The sequence below is a fragment of the Sebastes umbrosus genome, chromosome 10, assembly GCF_015220745.1.
Source record: "Sebastes umbrosus isolate fSebUmb1 chromosome 10, fSebUmb1.pri, whole genome shotgun sequence".
NCBI classification, from domain to species: Eukaryota; Metazoa; Chordata; class Actinopteri; order Perciformes; family Sebastidae; genus Sebastes; species Sebastes umbrosus.
The window spans coordinates 18,391,556-18,407,293 of NC_051278.1; the positions used below are offsets into that span (position 1 = coordinate 18,391,556).

General features: G+C 40.9%; 1 long non-coding RNA gene across 1 annotated transcript; it reads left to right on the plus strand.

Moving 5' to 3' along the window:
* Positions 1-1,746: 1,746 nt before the first annotated feature.
* LOC119496027 lies at positions 1,747-11,790 on the plus strand. The gene is made up of 3 exons (XR_005208614.1): positions 1,747-1,885; positions 9,620-9,857; positions 10,987-11,790. It is a non-coding gene; the product is annotated as an uncharacterized LOC119496027 (long non-coding RNA).
* Positions 11,791-15,738: the final 3,948 nt, after the last annotated feature.

Sequence of the window (15,738 nt, forward strand, 5' to 3'; positions counted from 1 at the left end):
TGTAAAGCTGAGACTCTTGTGGATCCAATGAGCCTAATTGTATTCATGTGTGATGATGTTAGTCCCCATAGTAGTCATTTCATTGTAGTGAAACTATATTTTTTAAATTTGATCTCGCTGTATAAGATGACCTGTGGTGACCTCGAGGATAATCGCAGCCTCATTAAACTTTACAACCACAAACTAGAGACTTTCAGAGGCATTTAGAGGATAGATGGCTTTCCTAAGTAGATTGAAAATAAGGGGGTTTCTGAGCAGTTTCCAGAACAGATGTGCTCGCCATGTAATCGCCGAAAAATGCAATTCCTGCAGAAATCTCCAGATTTCCAACGTTTTTGATACCAAATCACAGCATGGCTTTTTCTATGGTGTTCCTCAAGGTCTTGGTGACTTCATGTGGTATTCTGGAGGGATCATTGATCATTTTTATAAATTCTCAAGTGGTAAAAAAAAAAAAAGGTTAAATTTAGCACCAAATCTGATATTCTGAATCTGAAATTAATTAATTAATTTCTGATTTATAGAACAACTTGACACACGGTGCTGAGCTGCATCTCAAATTAATCTTCAGGTTGCCATCTTTAAAATGATGTACACCGCTTCTGTGACATCTACTGCTGATCTGCTATCTCCCCCGAAAGACCCCCTGTGCTTGTACTTGTTATCCTCCCTAAAAAAGACAAAAATGGGTCTGTTGTGGTTCTCAGAGGGTTAAGAATAGCCGCTGAAAAAGGCTCAGTTAATTCAGAGATTAACATTTAATTTCCTATAAATTCTTCCCAATAAAAGTCCCCCGTTATTTTGTTATTTAAAAGCCACAGAGATTCGGTTAGAAGCTACAAAAGTAGGCTACTGAGAGCTGAACACACAGAGACTTTTAAAAACGTCTCTCTGATTTCACAAGTATCACCATCATGTTTAATTTCTTCAGTGTGTTCTTCAGGTGGCGCTTCACCTGTTTGACCTACACCACAAAAATAAATCAATAAAATAAACAGATGCAATCCCAATTTCTGAAACAGCACTCGAAAAACTTCAACTTCTTTCTTGGATGCAGAAATTCTCTCTGTGTGGTGGGATTTATCATCTTCTTTAATTAAGGCAAGGATAAAGCCAGCACTGATACTGAGCAACTATCAGCGTATCATTTAGTTTGATCACACTCTAGGTGGAGACAGCCATGGATCTTTTATTCCTCTGTGTCTCACATGTAGATTTCTCGCTTGTCACAGTGTTCATCCAAATAATCCTGAAAGCAACTCCATTTCACGTTGATAGTTAACAGGGATGTGTTTTACTTTGCACTGTGTGGTGCTGTGCCCGGCAGCAGGATATTCTCTGTTGACAAAGTATGAGGAGCTGCTGCAACAGTAGGGCAGGGAGGAAATTTCTTTGTACCAGCTGCCAGGGTAATTAGTTCCTCGCTGAATTATGCATCAGCAGAAGTGTCAAGCGGTGTTAGAATCAGGCAGGTACAGAGGATAGAGGAGAGCTGTCACACAAAGCTCATAAAACCTCGCAATACCAGCAGCCAATCCGCCATATTGGAAGGCCTAGAAAAAGACCATCAGTAGAGCAGTAGAGAGATATATACGATCCATGAGAGGAAATGTCAAGTGAAATATATTTTATGTCAAACTGGGTTCTTGTGAATTTAAAAGAAAAAAAAAACATTAAAATCGAACAGGCATTTGATGTTATTTTTTGCTGTGATGGCAACCGATACATCGGTGCTCTTCAGTGGGTGTTAAATCTTGGTTGCAACTGTGATTCTGATCAAGGGCTGGACTGGGAGAAAAAAAAAATCAGCCCTGGAATTTTGGCCAAGGCCGGACCACTATCGATCAATGGATCACACCCCACCCATCTCCACGCTCCCCTACAGGTATGTAAACCAACCGTGCGTAATGAGTAAGAGGGAATCAAGAAAGATTAAGAAAGAGGAAACACGATAAATCCCTTCTCAAAGTGGTGTTGCAAAATTGTATAGGCTACTCCACAGTGATGAACAGGGCTTTTCACAAGGATATGGCGTAGCCAGCCAGTGGGAAAAAGTAGTAGTAGTAGTAGTATGTATTTATTGACACCTTCACTGTAAGGTTCATCAAAACATGCCAGAATAACTACGCAATCATCAATTGGCTGCCACCGGTGCTTTCTGGTGTTTTATCCAAAGTACAGTAGCCCGTCTAATGAGGATGTCTCCTGTCTGTACAATCAATGCCATTCCTAATGTGTTTTGTCATCAATTATATTGCTCATATTTGTCAAACACTGAAGGCTACTCTCCAGGCTCTCTCAGCAGGGACACAACCTCTCAGCTGAGCGCTCACACGCATTCATATAGAGCAATGTGGAGGCGGGACTGATACAGACAGATAGGCACGTTTCTCTATCATCATCACCACCAGCCGCATCACATGCAGTTTGGAGCAAGTCTTAGTCAAGTCTGCACACTGACACACTGACAGCTGTTGTTGCCTGTTGGGCTGCAGTTTGCCATGTTATGATTTGAGCATATTTTTTATGCTAAATGCAGTACCTGTGAGGGTTTCTGGACAAATATTTGTCATTGTTTTGTGTTGAGAATTGATTTCCAATGATAAATATACATACATTTGCATAAAGCGAACATATTTGCCTACTCCCATGTTGATAAGAGTATTAAATACTTGTCAAATCTCCCTTTAAGGTACATTTTGAACATGTGCAATCAAGATGAGATCACGATGAGTCCTCCCAAACGTTGCATGTTGTCAAGGGTCACACATCTTTAATAAAATTTAAAAAAAATCCCATTAGTCTGACAAATGTATTTTCTTTTCATTAACTTGGTTTCTTTGAAGGCTCAAAGTTCTGTTCTCTAAAAAAATATATATATAACTTGCATATTCCCTGGTGCAAGCCTGGCGTTATATTCTCAGTGGGGTCATGTCCTGTCAAAACCTTTGTGCCTACTGTCAGAAACTAAGCTATGGCTCTCTGAGCATGCTGCACGGCCACTGTGTAAGTGTCAGTCACCCTGGGCTGGGATGCAGAGGAAATCACAGCAGTGTGAATAGGAGGAGTCTCCCTTTGGCACGGAGCACAGATGGCACAACGCTACGGCGTGCCTTCCACACAGCCGTCTCATTCTGCATTTTAGAACGACTGAATGTTCGACGCCTTAAAACACACATTACTTTAATTAATAATCCTACTCAACAGGATTATTTCTAGTGGTTTTAACTTAAACAGGAGGAACAAATTGCTCTGTGCAAGAATCCATTCAGTATAGACACAGAAGCTATTGCCATTCCACAGTACTATGGTCTCTTTACAGCCCAGTAATGTGTCTGCTGAAGTGGAGACGAGTGATTGAATGGGATAACCTCAAAACTCAAGGACTGGGATTGCTATTAGCTACTATATTCTCAGAGGAGAGGAGCATTTCAGTCACTGTCTGCTGAGTCTTTTCCTCAGAGCCGATACACAGAAATGCACGCAGAAGTGAACCCATTCTGGAAGCAAGGCACATACTCAGACACTCACGCAGCAGCACTGCCCCAACCAACATCACAAGCAATAGACAACAGGTACTGAACCGTGCATTCTGCACAAAAAGAAATGAATACGTCTTATACAAACTGAATAAGTGTCAGCCAAAGGCCCCCCCTTCTTGTTCGCTCCCGGTGGGTCATGCTTGTTGATCTAAGGCTAACCAGATTTGAGTTTTAAGATAAGTGTATTCATGATTTCATTTCCATGCATGCCTCCAATTTGAACGCATTAAATATTTAAAGTATCCATCCAGTGTCTGGAAATGTCGTGTGTCAGTGGTATTGAACATTTGAACTCTAGCCTGGGCTCAATACTGAAACACTTCCTTACTGTCATAAGAAGTGGAGGTATTCAGGCAGAAAGCACGGTGTGGATCGGGACAGAGAAAATCAGGTGGGCCTAGCCCGTCCAAGACCAAACATACTTAGGTCTACTAGGTCTAGGTTCTGAAACTCATGTGTTAACCGAAATAGGCTATTTCAACTATAGGATACTTGCCTGAATGTACCACAGTTTAATTATACAAGCCTTAGGGCTGTCCCGAATACCATTTTTTAGGCTTCAAAGCTTCGGTGAGAAATATTCGAAGGTATTCAAAGCTTGGTAGCACGGCGAGGCGCGGCACGGCACGGCACAGCACGGCACGGCACGGCACGGCACGGCGCTGCACTGGCGCGGCGCAGCAGGCTGACATGTTCTTCTGTCTGTCTGTGTCCATCTCTCCCGTTTCAGTGCTTCTGCAGCACTACTGTACCGTACGCAGCTCTACATACAACAAACAGCAAAATCCAGTTTAGGAATAGCAATTGCACTTTTCAGTTACAGGCAGCTGACATGTATGGACCAGCACATGCATAATGTAGCCTACATATCCATCTATGTCATAAAGCAACCTGTAACATTAATCATTCAATATCTATTCCAGCATATGTGCACTCTGCACCATTGCACTACTTTATTATTGTTTACAGTGTACAGAAACAGCCTGGCACATTGTATGTTGTTCCTTGTATTCTTATATATATATATATATATATATATATATATAACTTCTTTCTTAACCCTTGTTCAGCTTTGTTGACCTTATTTTTAGCTCTATTTTGATTCTCATACAAAATAAACGGAGTCAAATTCCTGGTGTAGGCCTACCCCCCACAAATAAATTAGCAGTGTAGAAAATAGATGAATGGATAATTAGAAAAATATTTTTTAATTATTGCCAATGTTTCCATTGTTATTTTCTGGTGTAGTTATTACAACTGTGTCCCCTACATATGTTCAAATACAACTCATTTATAAGTAAACACAGTGAGTATTGCATATTATCAATCGACATATGGACACTTTCATATTGACTATATGCAAACAGTTCACTGCCAATGTAACAGGTGTTATAAAGATACCACAGGCCAGGATTCCCAGTTGAGTTGGTTTATTCTGATAATAGACAAACGGTGCGGTCACTGAACTGTTCTGAAACATGTAATTATGTTACACTTACACGGCCAAGTTAAACTGGGAAGAACGTAAGGTGCGCAATTCCCTTAAAGGCAACCACACGTATGTACCTTATAGGATGTCATACTCTTTCAGTTGGAAACAAGCGGAATCCAGGCAGCAATCGCATTTCCTCCAAAACGCATTTGGCAAACCAAAGTACTCTACAACTTAATTTTGTAGGAGACAGGCTTGGTTATTGTTAGTTGATGATATTTATTTGGGATTAATAAATTGCGTCACCAGGATAGGTTTGTTTAACTGTATTCTTGGATGCCTATGTGAATGCATTGTGCGTGTGTGTGTGTAACATGGTTACTATAACATAATGTGATTCATCCCTCTGGTAGGTACGCACACTTAAACTTAAATGCTATCCCTTGGCCACTTGAATTGGATCTTATTCGAGTCGTGAACCATGTGAGACAGTGCATATTTAACTTTAATGGTGGCGGGGTTCCCGGTGAGTGCAGAGTTTGCAGAATGTGGAGTGCCTGCCAACAACAACCGCCATCAGTTACGGCTGCACCATTACTTAGGTAATGTGTTTCAGGTCAGCTCTTCAGCTTGGGGTTGCTGTGCTGCGAGGGGTGAGTTCAGAGAGGTGAGTGTAATGTAGTTGATACCACTACAGTTCCGCGGTGTTAACTTACCCCGAGGTTGAGATATTACCTGGCATTTGAAATTGATCATTTTCACGAGGCAGATCACACAACGCAATGTGTGTGTTCATTTTTATTTCAGATCGAGTTGGAAAATGTATGACGCATTTAACTTGATGTAATGTAGGTGAGATCATAATCTCTCTAAAGTGCTTCATCTTCTCTTTATTACACTTCACTGAGCGTTCGCAATTCTCAATTTTTACCCATATTTTATATATTATATTCGTCTTTATAGTCTCCATTGTAGTTCAAAATGTGTGTGACAACCCTTTTGAAATAAGGCTTATTTCCACACATAAATTAGGTGGTATTTAGGGTAATATTTACTTACTTACAATAGCTAAGAAAATCTATTGCTCTTTTATAATACTGTGAAAGACTAAGGCCAAATGTAGAAAAGAATACGTACCTTTTTATGTCGCCTCTTTACTCTATTTCCTTCCCGCTTCAAAAGCAAACACTCTCCCGTCTGGTCTCTCTCTCTCACGGGTCGAAAATCAAGCTGTTCCACTTGGCACCCCCTCTAGAGGCCTGGAGAACTTCCGTTATGCAGTGTTTTACTGTTTGCATTTGTTTTCAGGGTTTGTGTCTTTTTAACTTTGCCTCACTTTTGACTTACATTTTAGGCAATACTAGGCTCTAGTAGTTTCTTCTATTTGTTCTAAATACACATCAGATCAGAGTAGTATAAAGCCTTTTTAAAAAACTAAAATTGTTATTTTGGTTTTGTGGTCATTGGGAAATTGTTGCAAAGCTTGTGCATGTATGTGATGTAAATGATGTGCACTAAACCTGCAGTATGCAGAAGGTTTTTTGCATCATTGGGCAAAAATTCCATAATAACCTTTCAACATATTGTAATTCAAGTGTTCTGAGAGAAAACTAGACTTCTACACCTCATCATGGCTCTGTTTTCAGGCTTTAAAAAATCGATCAATCACAGGTCATTTCAGAGAGACAGCGTTCCTATTGGCTGTTCAATCTACGAAGGCAGCTGTCAATCACTCGCAACTCAGATCAAACGGTCAAACTGGGGAGTGCTGAGTGCTGAAATGAATTAATATTCTGTTACTGTAACGTCTATTTCTCGCCTCAAATGTATTCAGAAACATTTTGTAGTGTACTGTTTAGCTGTAAAATGAGAAAGTTTGCTACGGCTTGGTGTGCTTGGTATTTCCTCAATTTATCTCAACATGGCTGCCGGGTCACAAACTTTCTCATTTTAAAGCACACTACAAGATGGTTCTTCATATTTGATCAGCGCTGCCTAGTTTGACCGTTTCATTGGAGTTAGCGAGTGATTAACAGCTGCTCAGAGACGGCAAGGCTCCGGCTCGGCTCTGATTGGTTGTTTTCCTCCGGTCTGTGAAATGTTCCCGATGCCATTAGGAGCCCTGGAGGACACAGAGGTATATGATTTTTTTCAGATTACCTGTCTCATGCACTACTGTCAGGATATTGTGACCGTTTAATAAAAATAATCATATTATATATAAAAATCATATTTGCTCCAATTCTACCCACTGCAGCTTTAAGTGAATCAACATAGGCTACTGTTTGGTTTTTCAACAGTATAAAAACCATGTGCTGGTACATAATGAAACATCTCATCCCCATATTTTTATATTTGTATTCTGCCCTGTGCATTTGAGCTTAACTGGCTCATTTTATCTGCACAATTCCATATTATAACAGGGCGCAGCAGGGTAACCTTTGGCAGCGATCAACCACGATGGAGCTCTTTGCCATTTAGCAGCCGTGTAAACCAGATTACCTGATCGTTTAGTCTTCATTGGACAGGCAGCCTGGCTTCTACTGTGTGCTCCTGTAGAGATCTCATTCTGTAAGTGTTAGCGCTGGGACGAGGTCCCAGAAAGACCTGAACGCCAGTGTTAATCTCTGCCTGGGCCTACAGCCCATCACTGGGGCCTGCAATCTAGCTGGGATGATGTTGTTATCTTTAGTGGAGAGTACCCAGCCGTGGCACTTGGCTCCAGAGCCACTATAGGCCTCCTTTGTCCATATGCAGCAAACTCCTTTGTTTTCTTTTTTTCTAGTCCCCCGTGCTTCTCTTTTACTTTAGTTCTCTCATTTCAACCTTTACTTTCCTGTCCACGTTCATGGTCTTTACTCAAGCTTTTTCATTGTGTCATCTTTTCTCCCTATAGCATCTTTTTATTGCATCTTGGAAAATATCTTTAGGTAAGCGAATGTAGCTCACTGTCGGGGGCGACAGGAGGATAGAGACCTGGGTATGACCAACAAAGAGATTGTGTTTTCTGCTATAAGACTGTGCAGTTTTCTCTCTGTTATCTCATGCAGCATTAACAGGACTATTTAAAAGCAGGACAACCTCATATCTTTTCAAACTTCAGTCGGCCAGTCTCTGACAGTTCAGGGATTTGGGAGAGTGATGAGGCCAATCCACCTCACCCACCCATCTCTGTGACTGAATATAGACCCAAAGGTCAAAGTGATGTTACACTTTTAGTCTTTTTCACCTTTCTCATCAGACGAGGGATTCTCCATCATCAGCGGAGAGCCATTAAGGTGTCTCTTGCTTAATGGACTTGTCGGGGATCCATAGACAGACTGAAGATAAATGGTAAATACTAAAAATGAAGATGGTTGGGTGTGGGAAGATGGTGCGGAAGGGGAGGGGGGTTGTCCCGAGTCCTCACTGATTCACCTGTCAAATAGTGGCGTCTAATCTCCTCTCCAACAACAAATTACTTCCACATCATCACTTCCATCAAAACAATACTCGGAGCATACGAGAATGGCATATGCCGCAGACTTGTTGCTAAGTATTTTAGGATATACAGATGATATATACTGCCTTGCATGACATATAGGGTGAGACTCAAGGCCGTTAAATTGATGCTTGAGCAGGTTTATGGATGAACATGAAAGCGAGATAATAGCGCCGATGCTAGTTGCTCAACATGGGCTGTTACTCTTCTCTATCACATTAGAATAGATAGACCTCTCTGCAAATACGGGGATCTGTTTTTGCTCCCTGTGAAATGAGTTAATGATTTATTTGCAGTCTGCCCTGCGGTGCTGTGAAAAATCTTTAACGCACTCTTGTTCTATATTCATAGGGACACAGAAAAACAACACCGAGGGTGTGTGTGAGGTGTCGAAAGGGCGGCCGCAGCTCCCTAAGATGGCGATGATGGTCATCCATGTAGTCGGGTCAAACACAGAAATGAATGCAAGAGTTGTAAGATTTAGGATTTGCCCAGTCTTTCCTCCGCTGCTCTTATTTGGGATCTCAGTGGCATTAGTATACATAGCTGCACAACTCTAGTCTGCCCTGTCTGCACACAGCATACTACTGTGCATTTCAACAGGCCTCCGTTGAGACATGGCCACTCTGTATTCGTAAAAAAAAATCATCTGAAAAAGCATTACACCAAATATGCCTAATGCAATAGATCAAATGGCCAAAAGCAAAGACGTCGAAGCTGCTTTGCTGCCACGCTGCACAACAAATATCAAACATCTTTTTAATTAACAATATTGGACACCCTGTAGCCTCACTTGGCAAAAGTTCAGACCATTTACAGTATTTACTTATGTGCTTTGACACCTTCCTCCGAAGTAAGGTTATGTAATCATTGAATTATTTTGTGCTCCGAAAATTTGTGTTGTCATGTTGCGTTTCCCGCAGCAGAGTCTGCTGAGTCTTTGAACCTGCTAGACTACACCTCTCTAGTATGATCTGAATAACCCGTTTTGTCTCGCTTGTTTTATTGTCTGTTTGCATAAAAGCTAAGCCTTGGAGTAAGTGTAGTTAAATGTTCTGTTATCTTTGCAACACATGTTGGATGTTTGCCAGTTTCAGCCTGGTGAATTAATCAAGGTTCCTTTCTCCTTCTTCCTTTTCTTTTTCCTCTTTCTTCTTTTTTCAGAAGTTGTTAGTTAACCTTTTTGAAATACTGCCAACCGCTGCCTTCCCTCTGTACTTGAGCCAGTGTCACCGGCGTACAGCAGCAATCAGGCATAAAAGGACCCAGCAGAGACATAACGCTCAGAGCTGAGTGACACTGTTCGGGTGGAAGATAGATTTAAGCACACAGAGGAGAGAATGGCTGAACTTAGCACCGCGGTTCAGCAGCTTCTTGCCACCCATCATACCTAGAAGAGCAGGTTTGAGCTCTTTCTTCTTTTATCCAGTGGCTTAATGCCAGGGGTCAAAGTCCAGCCATTAAAACGCCATCTCCTGCGGGTGCTAGTCCAGCTGCTCCAGCCCCACTTCCACGTCTTTAGGCACCGTGTCATGACTTTCATGCCATTCTCCCAATTATTACGTCAAGTCCATCTTGTCCGGCATTCCAGTGGGATGACCATCCTGTAACAATGTGAGAAGCTGACAGATGACTTAATGTTCTATGACAGCATAGGGGAACTATAGCAGACTACACCACTGATTTCTCTACACTAGCAGCAGAGGGCGATTGGAATTGAAAGACATTACTGGGCGTCTGTTACCAGGGTTTGAGAACCGGCTCCAGGACTAGCTCAGAGAAATCACCCTGGCAGGCTTCTCCACACAGCGGGCATCAGTTGTTAATTTCAAGCTTCCTTGTGTACGCCTCTTTGGCCAGTATCTCTTCCTCGGACAGTGGAAAAATGCAAATTGGGGTTATGCATCTCAGCAGACAAGAGCACTTGAGAGAAATATGAGATGGTTGCTGTTCGAGCCGTGGGTACATTTTTAGCTGACTGGCCTAAATGGCAAAAAGCCAAGACCAATCAATGAGTTATTTTTTAGACAGGCTACCGTATGCCTTGTGATAAACTCTAGGCTGGACTCCTCCGCAGAGTATCTCATTGACATTTACATACTACATTAAAGGATAAGCATAAATTTTGACCACCAATTCCATGCACTGCCATCAAAATGTATTAATACATCATTTTTTTAAGTGTCTGAAGACACAAAATCCAGATCAAGGATGCCCAAACTTCTTCCCTTGGAATGCCAAAACTAAAACTTAATGGTGGATCATGGGCCAAAAGCAAGCACCTACCGTATTGTATTGCTGAGATGCAAAATGGTACAAGGAGCCCAAGTTCCCTTAATTGAAATAGCTTTTATCCGTGTGCCACTGTTTCTGCACAAAGAGTCACTCTGCCTGCCGTGCCCAGATTATGAAAAATAATTAATAATTAAGGATCCCAGATATTTAAAGAGCATTTTACCACACAAAAAAAATAAAACATTAACAGTGATTTATATATATATATATTTTTTTTCTTTTTTTTTTTTCGCTAGAAACATCTGGCGGGCCAAATTGAACATTCTGGCAGACCAGCTTCGGCCCACAGGACCCACTTTGATCTAGATAATTATTGTTCTGTAACAATGTCCCACTGATTCTAACTCCACAAGCCATTGTCTCCAGCTACGACCAGAACGGGGGTGCTTTGCCCCCACCGGGCTACATTTCCTGCATCCGTACCTTTTGGATTGGCTTTCCAACAAATACATTTAGTTGCGTTTGCAGGAGGGAAGCCAACGAAGGTTGACATCCTCATTGCTGCACCAGTGACAAGGTAGCAGGTTGAAGGATTTGCGGGAGAAAAGCATGAACCTGCTGACCCAGTGACAATGGCCATAAGGGTTAAGTATTCTGAATGGGAAAATATGGGAAATTATGCACACACGAGCAATAAAAAAACAAACTATGTTACTTCATATTTTTAGTCAGAGGCTGGTAACAGGCTCAGGGGACGCAGCCAGTCTCAGTCTCCCTGTAGATCTGGGCCTGATTGTGACAAATGAAACGAGACGATGTTGATGCAAATAGCACAGACAGATGCCGCATGCAACTTGTGAAATGGAATATCCTTGTAATTGAAAACATAAGTTATAGCCTCTCTCGGCCCCTCTGGATCCCAAGAAGCTGTTTCATCAAAGGAATCACGCTGCGGGAGAAGGGGACATGGCTTTCGAATGTTCTGACTGTTCCAATCTAACAGATTAATGAGTCACACAGGCCTATGCCAACTCTGCCCCGAGGAAAGGAGGACACGCGATGCTCCATATCAATAAAAAGACCTTTTCTCCGTCATCAGATTCCACAGATGCAGCGGGGCCGGTGAATGGCTGTTTGGAAAAGGGCACATTTATATTAGAGTTTAGCCAACAATCTTTAAGCATAGCTGGTAGTGCTTTTCCATATGTCACCGACTGATTCACAGCCTGCATTTAAGCACCCAATTGAGGGTGTAACACAATAAATCTGGACCAAAACTCTTTGAGATATCATCGAAACAGAGACAACATCAGACCAACTGCAATCAAACTAAAGAACCAAACCTCATTATATTGCTACTGTCAAACTATTTTAATATTTCCAATATTACCATTAAATAGTAATGACAATGTTTTACCTTAATGATCTCTTTATGGGAAGTATAGGCCACATCTTATTTCATGCCATATTCTTGATTACATAATTTAAGAATATGATTTTTTGCTTATAATAGTAGGCATATAAAACATGAGGATAACCAGTTTTCAAAGGCAGATATACCTGTTCATTTTTAGAGGAATTATTAGACCACTGTTATTGATGTTACTTCACATGTACAGGTTCACATCAGGTCATGGTTGATAATTTGATGCCTATGAAGAAAAAAGATCACGAAGTAAAAATGAGTGAGCAGGGATCATTATTACAAATTGTACTCCGTTTTGACATTTGTGGTACATCTGTTATAAATGTATTTGGAAGTACGAACTCACATGGCAAATTCAAAACAACGAAAAAAAAAACCTGTTTTGGTCCCAGTCATCTTTCCAAAATAACGCTGCAGTTTCCTGCCCTCAAGCTCCGAGTGAAGGCAGCACTTTTTAATGACCTTAGTTTGAGCTGGGGAGTTTGAGAACTTCTTTTTAACTGTCAGACCCGTAGGGACACAGGAAACCATTTTCTCAGAAGAACTTCAGGTTACCATTTACTTTCTGTTCTATATGCCACCATGCAATGTACAAAAGCAGAGCGTCAACAGGAATGTTGTAATCTCTTGGCTGCTGTCAAAACTCATATACCATACACTTCCAAGTGATATGAATACATTTTTGTATAAAAAACGAAACACACTCCATATCAAAGTATGGCGAAAAAGCATCATTTTTTTTCAGAATGAGGTCGATTTCTTGGAACTTTCACACTGCGAATAAAGACATCAACCAATCATGTTGAGATGCGCCTATATCTATGAAACAACAACATGGAGGCGCCGTAGTCTGAAACAAAATGGCAAATTGTATTACTCTTTTCACTCTAGACAAAGGCGATGAATACCAGATCCACTCCTTTCACTCTTACCTTTCACAATAAAAGCCCTAGACATATAATATTCATAGGCAAATATTTTGCATTTTCATGTTGTTTATTCGTCACGCCTCCGGTGTGTAAAGGCCTTTATCCCACCTCTTTCAGAGAGTTAGATGATAGGATCATTACCAAATATGAAGCTGGAGCCAGGAGACGTTAACTTAGCTTAGCATAAAGACTGGAAACGGGGAAACAGCTAGCCTGGCTCTGTCTGAATTCGATAACAACCTCCAAAACACCTTTAAAGCTCATTAATTAACACATTCTGTCTAGTTTATTTAAACCAAGTGTTACAAACTACAAGTTGCAGTTGTTGTTGTGTGCTGGACTATTTCTTTGGCTGGGGGTAGTGACCTGGCAACCTCACGGTGACGACAAGTCTCTCTGAGGTGCTGGGAGGTGGATTTCGTTACTGCACAAAGCTGTAGTGTAACTATTTTCCTGTGTTTCAAGTCTTTATGCTAAGCTTAGTTAACTGTAGTTTCATATTTAACAGACAGATATGAGAGTGGTATTGATATGTGAACTCTTGTCAAGAAAGTGAAAAAGCATATTTTCCAAAGTTTTGTCATTTATTTTAAATGAAGCCTCATGTTGCTGTAGCTTGTCCCCAGTAATTCTCCACTATTATGCTGTTTACTTTTACTACTTGTTTTTACTTTTATTTGCAAGCTAGGATGTCTCGTTTTGAGCCAGATGAAAAAAAAACTTCAACGATGTACCTTTATCTAAACGTGCAATTGGAGCTCATTCTGTGCCTCTTCACAAAGGTTTCATCAACGATATAGCCTTCTGTTTGCACTGTTCGCCACGCTGCTGCTGGCAATTGTGCGTCTCCCACTGTGAAGAGAGAGTTCAGACGCTGGTAACTCCGAGCCAACGGCTTTTTGTAATATCATGGAACCTACTTTAAGGGCTTGAAACTACTGATGAAATGGAAATATTGGGTCTCCAGCTGTTTTTTCAACTGAATTTTCATCTTAAATAGATACGTATTTTTAGTTACTGTGGATAATTGCAGGAAAAGAAAAAGAGAAATGCAAATTCCACGGATGTCACACTATTTAATGTAATCTCTGTTTTTATCCTTGACTTGCAGACAATGGGCTCTGGAGTGTGTTTAATAGAAATTCTGAAACAACTGGCAGTGTCATCTTTTATCAACATGAACGGACTCATCTTACCGGGCAGGGAGAAAAGTAATTATGACTCTTAATTGAAACTGGCAGTGAATTAGAGTAAGGGGAGAGGGATGAAATGGTCTCCTCAGCATGATGAGGAGAAAATAACTGTGTTATCGGACTTAAATCAGAGCTCCAATAAAGCTATCCTGAAGTCACAGTGTGCATGCTAGTGTTGCCTTTGGAAAGAATTACACCAAGGGGACCTTTTAGTGGATTGAACTTCCACACATCCACACATTTTCATTCAACTCCATCTTGCAATAATGAAGCTTACACCGAGATAATATTGTCCTTGTGGAAGAGGATACCGTTGGGTATTTCACACTGAATAACCGTCTCAACCTTGATGTGTGCATTGAAATCGTTTGTCGTTCCAGCAGGAATACTTAAATACAACAGCCGGTGAATGTAACCGGTCCTATATGTGGCAGTAATAGGTTTGAGTGGGGTTTAGACAGAATCATAGCAGAAGGAAACAACATCAGTAATGGACAGGAGATTGAGAGGGTGTGTGCACTAGGCAAAGGCAGACTGGGTAGACATTAATATCAGGCCATGATAGAGGCGATGAAAAGCACACTGGGAAAAAAACATCAGTCCCAAGCAGAGAAAAGACGAAGGTGTCACACATTCAACATGCAACTGTAAGAATATCTACTTATTAAAGGTATTATTTATAACATTTTTATGTACAGATATTTTGTAAATATTACGATGATTATAATTAAAAATGTTGGCGTGTCCTAAATTAATGTTTTGTTTATCTTAGTGGAGGATAACTGATGTTTGTTTTCCACTTCTAACAAGGCTTGTGAGCCAATAGTAAAACAACATTGGTATCACGTGGTATCTCTGGGTCGTCAGTTAGTGTGGAACAAACAGATAAATGTCTGCGATTGACAGTAAGTGCCTGGCTGGCAACGACTTGTTGTGAAGTAAATGCAATGGAACGTAAATGTGACATCTAGTGGCTGAATGTTATCAATGTTATCGGCACCTTTAATTAAAAACATGCAGTAAAAGACTTGGATTTCAGAGACCAAGGAAAGGATTTCTTTTGAGTTTCTACGGTGTATCGAGAGAAAATATATAAAGTCAAGAAATAAGGAGAAGAAAGGTTAAAGCATCAATATAAAGCATGCTATTAATGACTGAAATTGTGGTTTTATAAGAGTACTTTGAGGAGGAGCATCCTCTATCAGTTGTCAGTGAGGGAACAGTGGCATCTCCGATGTCTTACCAGTTCATGCTCTGGTGTGCCTTGTGAGTGACAGCTCTGATGTGCCCACTGACAGACAACACAGCTCAAGGGTATGAAAAGCAGGGACTTCTTTTTCCTGAAGTCGCTGAAGAAGTCGGAGCTCCACTGGGAGCTGATCAGACTGCAAAGTCAACTAGCGACGAAAAAATGAAAGCCATAATAAATAAACAACTCAAAGTCCTCATGAATGTCAAGGATTTAAGACGAACTGGTGAGAACTTTGAGTTTCAGGGACG